Raw genomic sequence first — 12,571 nt, 5'->3', positions numbered from 1 at the left:
GCACATCTCAAACAGGCCATAAAGCAGGAGCAGCACACATTCAGTACAGATTAAAAAATTTAAAAAAAAAAATAAAATGATGCCCTTAAGGAATATCTAATAAAATTCTTCCTCGTGGGATTAATAAAGGATTTTTAACTTTCAATAACTCCGCTGGTTCATCCTGCCACGGACAGGAGCAGTTTTAACAGTGCGCAAAGACGCACAGCTGCTGCTGCGGAGCAGCTTCAGACGCTCAGATCCAGCGGGGGAAACGCTGCTGTTCCTGTTCATCCCCGAAAAGGTGTGTGACTTTATTTAGGTAGTTTACACAATATTGCACTTGCGACAGAGTTACTTTGATGCGCTTGCGCCACAAGAGGATGTGGGAACCAGCAGAGCCGCACTGGGTCTGGACAGAGGAGACAGGACCTGAAGAACCGCTACTGAAATGGAAATAAACTCTAAAGTTTAGCAAATGATTTAATCAGTGATGTGAAGCCAGCAGCCTAGAAAATAACATGAACTAAAGGGAGGTCAAATACAGACAGAGGACGTTTAGTCAAACATTTTATGAAAACTTCTATGAATGGTCTTTAATTGAAGCAGCACCAGCAGCGGGGGGCACGCGCCGCCCTCGGTGGCCTGAGTCCCGGGTCCTGTTCGATCCTGTGCTGTGTCCCGTTCGGTCCGAGGGGTGTCTCGGTGGGACCGTCCCGCTGTGGGGAGGAGACCGGGCCGCGGTGCCGCTGTCTGACTCTGAGACATCATAAAACAAAACAATAAAACTCTGAGCTGTACAACATGAGTCGGCTTCATTATTTGTAATATCAGGGTTAAATTAACGGATCTATAACCTGCTCAGACCTCAGCCGGTGTCCGTTAATCCAGGTGACGCTGCTCACCGCTGCCGCGAACAGCGTCCTCCAGACTGCATTTTTCTTTTCTCCTTTAATTTCAGTTTTTTATTCTTCCAAAGAGCTCCTCCTGATTTCTCTCCACCTCAGACCTGAGAGGATCCATTTCCAGCTCCCAAAAGTTTCTTTTTTCGCCAAAATCGCTCCTTTTCCGTGTTTGACCTCACTGGGCGCGGCTTGGGAACTGTGAATATTTCAGGGCGGAACATTGTTAATGATGATCAAATTCAGCCGCCGCATTTATCAACACCCGATCACTCAAACGTTGAGATCGGCAAGGTACGGAAGTTTCTGTAATGCCGTGCGAGCCCCGTCGTACGATGAGCTCACTGCTCAGATATACACCCGTTTGAAAGATCGTTTGAAAGATCGTTTGATAAATGAGGGCCAGTGTGTTTTCACAGCCTGATCTCTCTCTCTGCATTTCCTCCCCCCTCCCTTCAGAGCAGCAGTGGGTGGAGCCACATGGCGACTCACTGGGTGGAGATCAGGAAAACTAGTTTGACTTCTCCAGAAGAGAAGCAGACGGAAAGAGAGGCTGGACGTCTGCTCAGGATTTCTACTGCTGTGAGTAGAAAACTAATGCTGACTAATGTGAGGAGGAGTCAGATTCAAGAGTACTTTTGGATTGTAAGTTTACCAAAAATTAGTTGTTGGCAGCTTAAATATATTAAAGATTTATACTTTTAATGTCTTCTTAGTGTGCTGATAATGTGCTTCATTATACTTGTAACTTATTTCAGTTAATAGAAAAGCTAAACTTTGCAGTTAATAGTCAACATACTTTATCATTACTTTGCTTTACTACTTTTCTAGTACACACACACACACACACACACACACACACACACACACACACACACACACACACTTTACAAATGATGGAACACATGACATTCCTGGAAGGTTCTCCATGTATTTATCAGCAGAATCCAGACTCAACATCCTGAGGATGTTAAAATAGCGTCGGAGTTGAATCATGAGACCTTCTCCTCCTCCAGACTGGATCAATCATTCTGCGTCGTGTGATGCTTAGCCCGCCTACGGGCTTCACTATCGGTGCTCTCCCTGGTGCCAGCCAATCACTGAGACAGATCCCACAGGGGAATCCCGCCATTCCCGCACGTGCGCTGGCACACTGCCACGCCCCTCACCAAGGGGATATAGTCAGCGTGCGTCAGGACCACTTCCTTCTTCTTTCTCAGCCTCGAGGCTGATCTGAAGCTCCAGACTCAAGATTCAGGACAAAGACAAGAGAAGACATGGACAAGCCGGCCCGTGAACAGTCGCCATCCGGCGTCGGGCCGTTCTCCTGCCACGGCTGCGGCGGACCGCTCTAGGAAGGACAGCTGCTTCGCCTGCTTCAGGTCAGCATCTAACTCTGCGTGTTTCTTTGGCCTGCCCTCTTGTCCCGCTGGAAGAGGCTCGGCGGAACGTCTCAATGTCTGTCTTCACCGCAGCCCCCCAGGGCACTCAACACGCGCAAGACGAGGCTCCGGCGTCACGGAGGCCTCCTCCCGCGCGTTTCTCCAGATGTCCCGCGCTCGTTGCGCCCGCTCCCTTGCCCTGGTTTTTCCTACGGCCAGGAGCGCCAGCCCCCCCCAGATGTTGGCAGCCCTGCCGGCCGCTGCTCAGGACAGGCGGCAGGTGGACGCTCTGGCTGCAACCAGACACCCGTCCTCACCGAGGTGACAGCATGTGACTGGCCTCCACTCATGCACCCCTCGTTTCCCTGGCCATGAGCGTTGAGCGGCTCTCTCCGACAACATTGGCGGAGCTGCATATCACTACGCTGGGGTGTAGTGACGCCAGCTGAGGCGCCCTGTCAACCTGCCCCCCTCCGGTGGCTGAGAGGATTACTGGTATGGAGAGCAACCCCAAGGTCGTGGGTTCGAATCCAGTGGGAATGGAGTTGATGTCCCTGATGTCACAACTCCTTACATCTGCCACACAGACCTTCTTTTCCTCCATGATGGACGCTCCACCTGCAGTCATCTGCCGACGTGTGAAACGGAGCACCTGAGGTGCCGGAGCTGCCGGAGCTGCCCTCCCGCTTGCACTGCCTGTCTGCCGTCCGGAGAGGAGCGCCGAAAATGGGTGGAGTGAGAATCATTCTGGACCTGCTGGTCCTGAAAACTCACGTGGCCACCAGGAGGTTCCGCATGCTAACAGTCAGTCACCTCCTGGAGAGCGTCCGCCCTGTGGACTGGAAGTTCCTCAGATTCGCTGTGGGAGATCAGTGTTTCCAGTACAACTGTCTCCCCTTCGGCGACTCCCTCATTCCATGCACCTTCACCAAGTGTGTCGAGGCCGCGCTGGAGCCTCTCCGTCGTCAAGGTCTCAGGATACTCACCTACATCGACGACTGGCTGATACTAGGGCCCTCTTTCCGGGAGGCCGTGGAGCGCACGGCCCTGGTCCTTCACCACATCGAGCTCCTGGGGTTTGTGGTGAACAGAGACAAGAGCGCGCTTGTCCCAGCTCAGCAGATGGCTTATCTGGACCTGGAGCTGGATGCTCTCACCATGACGGCTCACCTCTCCGAGGAGAGGTGGGCCTCTCTTCTGTCACTCCTGAGGTTTCTGATTGTGTCATCTCCGGTTCAGGTCCACCTGGTCGGGACCGTTCTGCAGATGATGGCTGCTACCCACCCCATGGTTGGCTTTGGCCTTCTGCACATCCGCAGGCTCCAACGGTGGTTCAGCCGCCTCCGCCTTTCAGGGATGCGGGACAGACGCAGGAGCGTCTCAGTCCCGCCCCAGGTGCAAAACGACCTCCTGTTCTGGCTGGATCCAGTTCTTCTCCAGCAGGGAGTCCCCATTAGCTGCGTCTCACATCATGTCGAGGTGTTCATGGATGCGTCTCTCGCAGGTTGGGGAAGATCCTGTTGTGGGCAGACTGGCACCTGTCCTCTCTGAAAGCTCGATACGTGCCCAGGGCTCTCAACGTCGGCGCGGACAGCATGTCTCGGGGAGGCCCACTCCACGACGAGTGGAGCCTGCCCCCCCGAGTGGCAGCCCGACTCTGACACAGGTTTGGACCCCCGCGGCAGACCTTTTCGCCAGTGCAGAGAATGCATACTGCCCACTTGGTTCCCGCTCAGGTCGTCAGATTAACTCGACGCCCTACTGCAGGCAGGGGGCACCCTCCGGTCCCGCCCCATCCTGGGCAGGAGTCTCTTGGCCTGGATGCTGAGCTGGTGAGACCAGTTGGGCTAGATCTCCCCCCGGCTGTGGTGTCCACCATCCAGAGCACCATAGCCCCCTTCACCGTTAAGGCTTACAGGTCTCGGTCACCTCTTTGCGTCGTGGTGCTCTGAGAGGGGTCTGGACCCGGTCTCCTGCACCGTCAGCAGGGTGCTGGAATTTCTGCAGGCATGCTGCATCCACTCTCGCGGTGTTTGCATTGGCCATCACGACGGGCCACGCGCAGTCACCCACTGGTGAAGCGGTTATTGCGAGGTGCGTGTCGGCTGCGGCCTCCCCCCAGGCATGTAGTTCCCCAGTGGGACCTCCACACTGTGCTGGATGGTCTGAGCCGACCCCCTTTCGAGCCTTGCAGCAGGTGGATGTCCGCATTCTCTCCTTCAAGGCTGCCCTCCTTTTGGCGTTGGCCTCTGCCAAGAGGGTTGGGGATCTCTGCGCCCTGTTGGTCCATCCCTCCTGAATGGCTTTCAGTCAGGACTGGGGACTGGTTCACCTTTGGCCTAACCCGGCTTTTCATCCCAAGGGGATCACTTCAGACTTCTGGTCACGAGTGATCCGGATCAGGGCACTTTGCTCCTTGTCTGGCCCGTCAGGAGACGACCCTTGGCTGCGGTTGCTGTGTCCGGTCAGGGCTCTTCGTTGCTACATTGAGCGCACAGCTGGCTTTCGCACTATGGACCAGCTGTTTGTGCAGTTTGGGGCCAGGGGGTGTAGCGCCCCGCTGTCCTCCCAGCGTCTTGCCCACTGGGTTGGGGGGCGCTATCATGGCTGCCTATGAGGCATGGAACTGCCTGCCGCCTGCGGTGATTCGCGCTCATTCTATGCGGCCCGTTGCCGCTGCTGCGGCTCTGTGCAGAGGTGTCACGGTGGGTGATATCTGCCAGGCCGCCTCTTGGGCCTCTGCGTGAACCTTTGTGCGCTCCTACCTGATGGATATTTGCACAGACTCTGTGGCCATGTCAGTTTTCAGCGAGAACAGGAGTTCTGTCGCTTAACTGTGTTGGTTCTTGTCCAGACTGGCTACTGCTTCCCTGGGGGATTCAGGCCGTGTGTGGTTCCGCTGCCTGCCCTTGTGACTCAGGTGTCCTGGCCGGCGTATGTGTGCCGCCGTGTTACGGTGTTTATCGGACATGTCTGTGGTCGACGCCTCAGTGCGAGGCTGCCTGCCGCCAGTGTCTGGGGGTTTGGTGTGGCGGTACTGGGCATACGGCCTGCCAGCTTCTTTTTCTGCGCCAATCCTGTCAGCCTTCCAGCTGGGGGTACATTTTATCCCTCCGGCCTCCGCCTTGGTAGTGTACCAATACCGAAGCCCATAGGTGGGTTAAGCATCACATGAAGTAGAAATTATAGTTACTAAACGTAACTACAGTTCTACGAGTGTGTGCTTGCCCACCTACCTGCAAGACCAGCTGCCCTGCTTACGTTTCTCCTGGGCTGTTCAGAAGAAGGGAGTTGAGCGGGCGCACGCTGATTAGTGAGGGGCGTGGCAGTGTGCCAGCGCGCATGTGGGATTGGCGCGTCAGTTTTCGGATTTTTCTCAGTGATTGGCTGGCGCCAGGGAGGGTACCAATAGCGATGCCCGTAGGTGGGCACGGACACATTCATAGAACTGGATTTACGTTTAGTAACTTTAATTTTCTAAACACTGATCATTCACTGCAGAACATCTGGATGGAGCGAAGGATGGAGGCTCCTCTCTCTTCACTGCAGGGTGAAGACATCCAGAGGATCTTGCTCCGGCTCGCTCCCCCCCGGGTTTGTTTACATGGCGACAGCGGCTGTTAGCAACGCGGTCGGTGTTAGCTTGGGGCCCAGGGCCCGCGTCCCTCGCCCGGCTTCAGAAGAGATGCAATGATGGGGTTGGTATGATACCATGCTTCTCACTGTTGTGGAGTAACGTTTGGGCTTTTGCCATCGTTTCGGGCCACCGCAGAGTTTATTTACATTAACTGATATCGTCACCCGCCCTGCCCGCCTGCTGTCTGGACGAGGGCCGCCGTTGGTCACCCCCTCTCCTGAGCATGGCCCCGGCAGGAGTTTACGGCTGTGGCGCAGCCTCCGCCTTCAGCGGGTGGCCTGATCACTGGCAGAAGAATGATGAGGGAACCGCTGTACTCCTCCTTTCTCTTGTAGCTTGGCTGAATTTGTAGTCACTGTGGTCACTGTACCGGCGGAGAATGCATCAACCCACCCCCCCCAAGCATTTTTTTGTGCACTTGTGGTGTCGTTTCACTTTCCTACAATGACTAAGTACAAAGAGTTCATTCTTCTAATTTGCATATTGTATCTGCAGAAAGCATTTCTGCCAGCAGAGGGCCCCTCTGAGCCTGAGGACCACTGGGCACGTGCCCAGATTGCCCATGTGGTAGATCAGGGCAAGGTCTTGGTGGAATAGAGACTTCTCTGTAACTGGAATATGCCCCTCCCCCAGCTTATCGTACTACCGTTGTTTTGACCTGTTGTGCGCACCCGCCCTGACTGGCGGGTAGCACTATAGTGACGGTAGAAGGAAGAGGGAGCCGTCAAGCGTCCCCCTCCTGGACATGGTTCAACTGAGCTACTTGTCTGGTGATTTGTTTTTGCCTTGCAGGCGGCGTGCGCCCCCTTCCCTCAGCTGACCGCATTACGAACATTAATTTATATTTCTGAGGTGCTGTGCACAACCCCCGCTCCTGGTGGATGGAACCAATATAGAAGCTGTTGGAGGAGGGAGCAGCTGAGCAGCCGTCTCTCTCCTGGATGTAGCTTTAGCTGGGCTGATGGCCGGTGATTGAGGTTGGTTGTGCAGGTGGAACACGCCTCCTTCCCTGGGCTTACTGCATTGCTGTTGTTTCTCCTGGCCTGCTGCACGCACCCCCGATCCCAGCGGGTGGTGCTGCTATGAGGGCACAATGGAAAGGGTGCCGCTGGGCGGCTGTCTCCTCTCCTGAGCTCGACCCCAGCTGGTGCTCACAGGCTTGGTAGTATGGTATCCGCTGTGTAGGCGGCATATGACCTTCCCCCAGCTTATTGCATTACCATTGTTTTGACCTGTTGCGTGCACCCACTGCTCCCGGTGGGTGGCAGTGCAATGAAGGCAGACAGAGGTAGAAGCCGCCGAGCGCCCCCCCCTCCTGGACGTAGCTTAGCTGAGCTACTCGTCCGGGGATCTGCATTTGCTATGCAGGTGGTGTACGCCCCCTGCAATCAGCTTACCGCACTGTTGTCTATTGACCGGTTGCGTACACACACCTCTTCCAGCGATGCCCTCACTACGGGGAAGAGGAAGCCATAGGGCGGCTGTGCCTTCTCCTGAGCGTGGCCTAGGGTTGGGCGGTATGAAGAAAATCTTATATCACGGTATCAGAAATTTCATATCACGGTAATGGTATACATCACGGTATGTATTTTTCCCCTGTAAATTCAAATAATTGCTTAGAAATAACCAAACTGTCACATTTGCTCATTTTCCTCTTATATTTTTTAAACTCCGGTTTATATAACTTCAATTATTTAAAAAATAAAAAAAAAACACACAACATGAAAGAAAAAAAAGACCTGAGTTTTTAGCGTCACTCCCGGAGCCGCTAGTCTCTGCGTCCACCATTATGGCTCCCACCTCTCCGGGATACGCTGGTGTTGTTCGTGAGTGCACCCTGTGCTTACCTGACCACTGAAACGCAGCGAACAAACCCCGCATGACGTCGGGACGCGCTGTGAAAATGCACAAACGCACCCAAACAATTGGGCTCCAGCTGTCCTGTTAGCGAGTGAGACGACTGTACACTGACTGCAGCAGACATCTGCTCTTTCTCCGGTATAAACGGTATGGCAAAATTTCAACCGGTATACACTTTTACACCGTCACACGGTGTTATACCGTCATACCGCGCAGCCCTAGCGTGGCCTCAGCTGGTTTACGGGTTTGGCAGTATAGAGTTTGCTGTGCGTACGCCCCCTTCCCTCAAATGTCACACCAACCTTGTTCTTATGCCCACTTTTAGACATAGTTGTTGTCGGCTTGGCTTTACTGATAGTCCAGTAGCTGTACGCTAGCCGGGCTACTCGGCTCTCGGAAGTGAGCCGGGTTTCCCCCTCTCGGGAGGCTGTGTCTTCACACTGCCTCCCCAGTTTGTGGGTGTGCCTCCCGCGGTTGTTGGTGATGCGGTTTGTGTTAGCTCGGTTGCTGCGGTTGAAGCACCATTCATACGCTCCTCGCTTGTCTTATCAGGACAATCCTGGTTGATAGCCAGGGGCAAGTGTTGGCTTAACTGTGGCTTGTCGGCCACTTGTTGCTGCTTCCCCTGCTTATTGGGCCTCGCTGTGGCTGTTGCCACGCGCTTTGGTGTCAGCTTGGACACAGCCGGTGGAAGTGCAGTTGTGCATTGTCTTTCCAGCTGATTGGTACCTACTTTGGCTGGTATGTGGCGAGTGTCGCGTGGCCGCTGTTGGTGGAGGATCCATTTGTGCGATTTTTTTCTCCTGCCTTATGGGTGACATGCCTGGTCATTTCTGTAAGTGGTTCAGCATCCGCAAGGCAGACCCAGTGCTTTGTCTAATCCCAGCAGTCTCGGATACTTGAAGGCTCCTCTGGGGGGACGTCGACCTCCATCTACCCTGAGGGTGCAGGTTCCAGTGATGAAAGCCACAGACCCCAGCGCTTAGCACTGGATTTAGTGTGTCAGCCTCAATGTGAGCCCCTGGGTGCAGTGGGTGCCACGCAAGACCACATTGTGATGGCTGTTAGCGTGAATAACATGATGCGTGAGTGTTGTACATGCTTTATCAGCCCGTCACGCCTGGAGGGGTGCACAAATGTTAGGGTAGCCACTCTAAGACCGACCCTTGCCCTTTTCCCAGGTGCTGTCAGGTCTACAGTCTTTTCAGCCTATGAGGCTTACACGTCATGACTCCCTGTCGAGCGTCCCTGAGGACCCGGCGGAACTCTTGTGCCCAGTAAGAGCCCTGGGCCACTATTTTGATGCTACCACAAGGCGTCCGTTCCTCTGAACTGCTTGGGCTATTCAGGAGGTCCTGATGGTGGTTCTGCTCTCTCCAAGCAGAGCTTCTCCCACTGGATCATGGTTGTGTTTGAGTTTCATTCTCAGCAGGTGGTGAACCACTCTCTACCATCAGGTGTGCTGCTACTCCTCCAGAACGGTGCCCATGCTCTGGGCGACATTTGTGCCGCTGCCCCCTGGGTGGGAGAAGCACCTTTTTTTTAGGTGCAAAAAAATGGGGGCATGAACGCCGCCACTCCCCATTCACTGGGTGTGATTTTGGCACTGCAGAGGCATCTCAATGAGGTTGGTCTCTGTGATTCCTCGTGACAAAGCTGGTATATGTCATTCCAGTGCTTTTGGCGCTGCCGCTGGCGGCCAGTAGGGATAAAAACGAATGAATGTTACAATTGTAACTACGGTTGTATGAATCCCATATGACCGCCAGAGCCCAGATAGCAAAATTCTTATGGCCCATATCTGGCCCATACCTGACATGTTCATATGGCCCACATACCGCGTGGAATGATGGCACTTGGGAGGTCCGCTCCTGTTTGCCAAAAGTGGGCCACAATCAAGCCTTCACACTGCCAGATGTCAACCATAAACCGGCCAAATAAACCAGCACTAAACCAAATGTGGGCCACTAGCAAAAATTTTTGTGGCCCATGTCTGGCCCATACCTGATATGTTCATACGGCCCACGTACTGCATGGAATGATGGCACTTGGGAGGTCCGCTCCTGTTTGCCAAAAGTGGGCCACAACCAAGCCTTCACAATGCCAGATGTCAACCATAAACAGGCCAAATCTACCAGAACTCAATCGAATGTGGGCCACCAGCAAAACAATTTTGTGCACAGTGGCCCAAATTTGGGTGAGTGCTGATTTATTTGGTCTCCTCTTGGCTGACATTTGGCACTGTGCTGGTTTGGTTGTGGCCCACTTTTGGCAAACAACTGTGGACCACCTTTGTGCCATCATTCCATATCGTATATGGGCCAGAATAAAAGCATACAGTGGCCCACATTCGGTTGAGTGCAAGTTTATTTGGCCTGTTTTTGGTTGACATCTGGCATTGTGAAGGCTTTGTTGTGGCCCACTTTTGGCACACGGGAGCGGACCTCCCAAGTGCCATCAGTCCATGCAGTATGAACATGTCAGGTATGGGTCAGATATCAGCCAAAAGAATTTTGCTAGTGGACCAAATTTGGGTGAGTGCTGGTTTATTTGGCCTGGTTTTGGTTGACATCTGGCATTGTAAAGGCTTGGTTGCGGCCCACTTTTGGCAAACAGGAGCGGACCTCCCAAGTGCCATCATTCCATGCGGTACGTGGGCCGTATGAACATATCAGGTATGGGCCAGACATGGGCCACAAAAATTTTTGCTAGTGGCCCACATTTGGTTTAGTGCTGGTTTATTTGGCCGGTTTATGGTTGACATCTGGCAGTGTGAAGGCTTGATTGTGGCCCACTTTTGGCAAACAGGAGCGGACCTCCCAAGTGCCATCATTCCATGGGGTACGTGGGCCGTGTGAACATGTCAGGTATGGGCCAGATATAGGCCGAAAAATTTTTGCTATCTGGGCAGATCTTGTCGAGCCTACACCATGACAAAGTTCTAGGTCAAACATGAACACATCATATAAATGAAGCAGAACTGGTGTCGTGTGAATTTGTGGCTACATATTATTTCGGTACCTCCAGATATTGTGTTAAATGGTGGCATGCAGTGGTCCAGTCTTGGGACTCATCAGGGTCAAAGATGAAGATACCTTCTGAAGAAATGAAGAAATAACCAGAAACCAGAAACAACTTGTGAAAAGTAGAGAACTAATGATCCTTTATTTTTTTAACCTGTGCCCCAAAATAGGCAAAACAAAATAAAAAAATAACAAAATTCTGACTCAGTGGAACACTTGTTGACCTCCAACGCTCACTGCAAAACAATCACAGCCCCAGCATCGTCTCATCTTCATCTGGCCCTTTAAGAAATGCACAAAAGAACATTTTGTTGACTCAGTAAAGCAGCTCTGTGGTTACTGGACACGGTTGCAGTGAAGTGCTAACTACAAAAACCTTATCATGAAACCAAACAAAAAAAAAGGTTTTTTTTAAATAAAATGAATCTGAAGGCATCTGATCACTGACCCAATATCTGCTTGCTCAGACAACAATGAAAGATGGCACTGATACATGCCAAGTGAACTTGAGTAAAGCAGTTTGATCAAACACTCTGACAAACTTCACATTTAACCTGAAGTTACAGTAATAAAACATAGAGTTCAATTCATTTAGAATTGGGGAGATTTGTTCTGTACTTCACCCTCTTTTTCTTTTTTTTACATATGGTGACAGCTTCATCTTGATTTCTGCTGTAGAACAGCATCACACGGATACTGCAAAATAGGTATTGTAGCTGACTTACATGTGAGCTGTGTGGCACGCCTTTTCAGCACTGGTCACTTTATCCTTACATAAAAGTGAATGTTAACTACCTAACATTTTTGCAGCACTGGCAACCTGACAAAACAATGTAACGTTCCAACAACAAGAGCTAAATGTTTCCAACAGACAGATTAATTCATTCTTTTATTTTTTGTTGAGGGACTTACCTCACCATGACTTCTCTTCTGTTCTGGATAGAAGTCACAGCTGCAGGTTTGCAGCAATTGCTTCCTTGCGCCCATTTGTCAATTCAAATATGATGCATTTAAAGGACTCGGTAATTTGGAAAACTCCGACTTGAAGCAGGAGAAACCATAACGGAAAGTAGAGTTTGAATAAAGATATGATCCTTCACGGCATACAGACTTCGTAGTGGACTTCATTAACAAAAAAAAAAAAAACAAAAAAAAACAAACAAACAAACAAAACAAAACACAAAAAAAAACCTGTCACTGTGGGTGATATGTTCAGGTACATCATGGAACATTCCACTGAAAAAGGAATATAAAGTCATCTTATCTTATCTTATCTTATCTTATCTTATCTTATCTTATCTTATCTTATCTTATCTTATCTTATGTTTATGGTTTAGTTAATAACGGATGATCTGGACAAAAGAAAAGCAGTAGCAGTTTGCATAGCTATGCATGGTGGCGTAGTAGTTAATGCTCTCGTCTCACAGTAAGAGGGTCCTGGGTTCAAGTACTGGCCAGGGCTTGGGGCTTTTCTGTGTGGAGTTTGCATGGGTTCCCTATTCTGGCTTCCTCCCACAGTCCAAAAACATGCATGTCAGATTAATTGGTCACCCTAAATTGTCCCTAGTTTTAAATGTGAGTGTAATGGTTGTATGTTATATCTGTTGTACGTTGCTTTGGACAAAAGTGTCTGCTAATTGAAATTGTAGATACAACTAGGAGCAAGTAATAGTGGACAGCTGTTCAATGAGAGAAGCAAACTAACATCGCTTTTCTTGTCTTTTCTTGCCCTGCAACATTTGTACTTCACAAAGTATGGACCCCACCATGTTACATGCGGGCCACTTT

The 12,571-nt window shown here is 51.4% G+C and overlaps 2 protein-coding genes across 3 annotated transcripts in view; both read left to right on the top strand.

Moving 5' to 3' along the window:
- Window positions 1-1,434: 1,434 nt before the first annotated feature.
- The window catches only part of LOC115409276 (tripartite motif-containing protein 16-like), a 75,290-nt gene continuing 64,153 nt past the window's right edge, over window positions 1,435-12,571 (top strand). The window contains exon 1 of the mRNA XM_030120379.1: window positions 1,435-1,463. The gene's annotated coding sequence lies outside the window, so the exon portion shown is untranslated. The remainder of the gene's footprint in view (window positions 1,464-12,571) is intronic.
- Window positions 1,504-12,571, top strand: part of LOC115409277 (tripartite motif-containing protein 16-like) — a 29,193-nt gene continuing 18,125 nt past the window's right edge. Inside the window, exon 1 of one of the 2 annotated variants that reach the window (XM_030120381.1) lies at window positions 1,504-1,526. The gene's annotated coding sequence lies outside the window, so the exon portion shown is untranslated. Of the gene's footprint in view, window positions 1,527-2,044; window positions 2,264-12,571 lie in introns of those variants that run through there. The other variant, XM_030120380.1, reaches the window with a different exon arrangement.

The sequence above is a fragment of the Salarias fasciatus genome, chromosome 22, assembly GCF_902148845.1.
Source record: "Salarias fasciatus chromosome 22, fSalaFa1.1, whole genome shotgun sequence".
Classification (NCBI taxonomy): Eukaryota; Metazoa; Chordata; class Actinopteri; order Blenniiformes; family Blenniidae; genus Salarias; species Salarias fasciatus.
The sequence above is the reverse complement of the archived record's forward strand: the minus strand, read 5'-3'. Positions and strand labels throughout refer to the sequence as shown.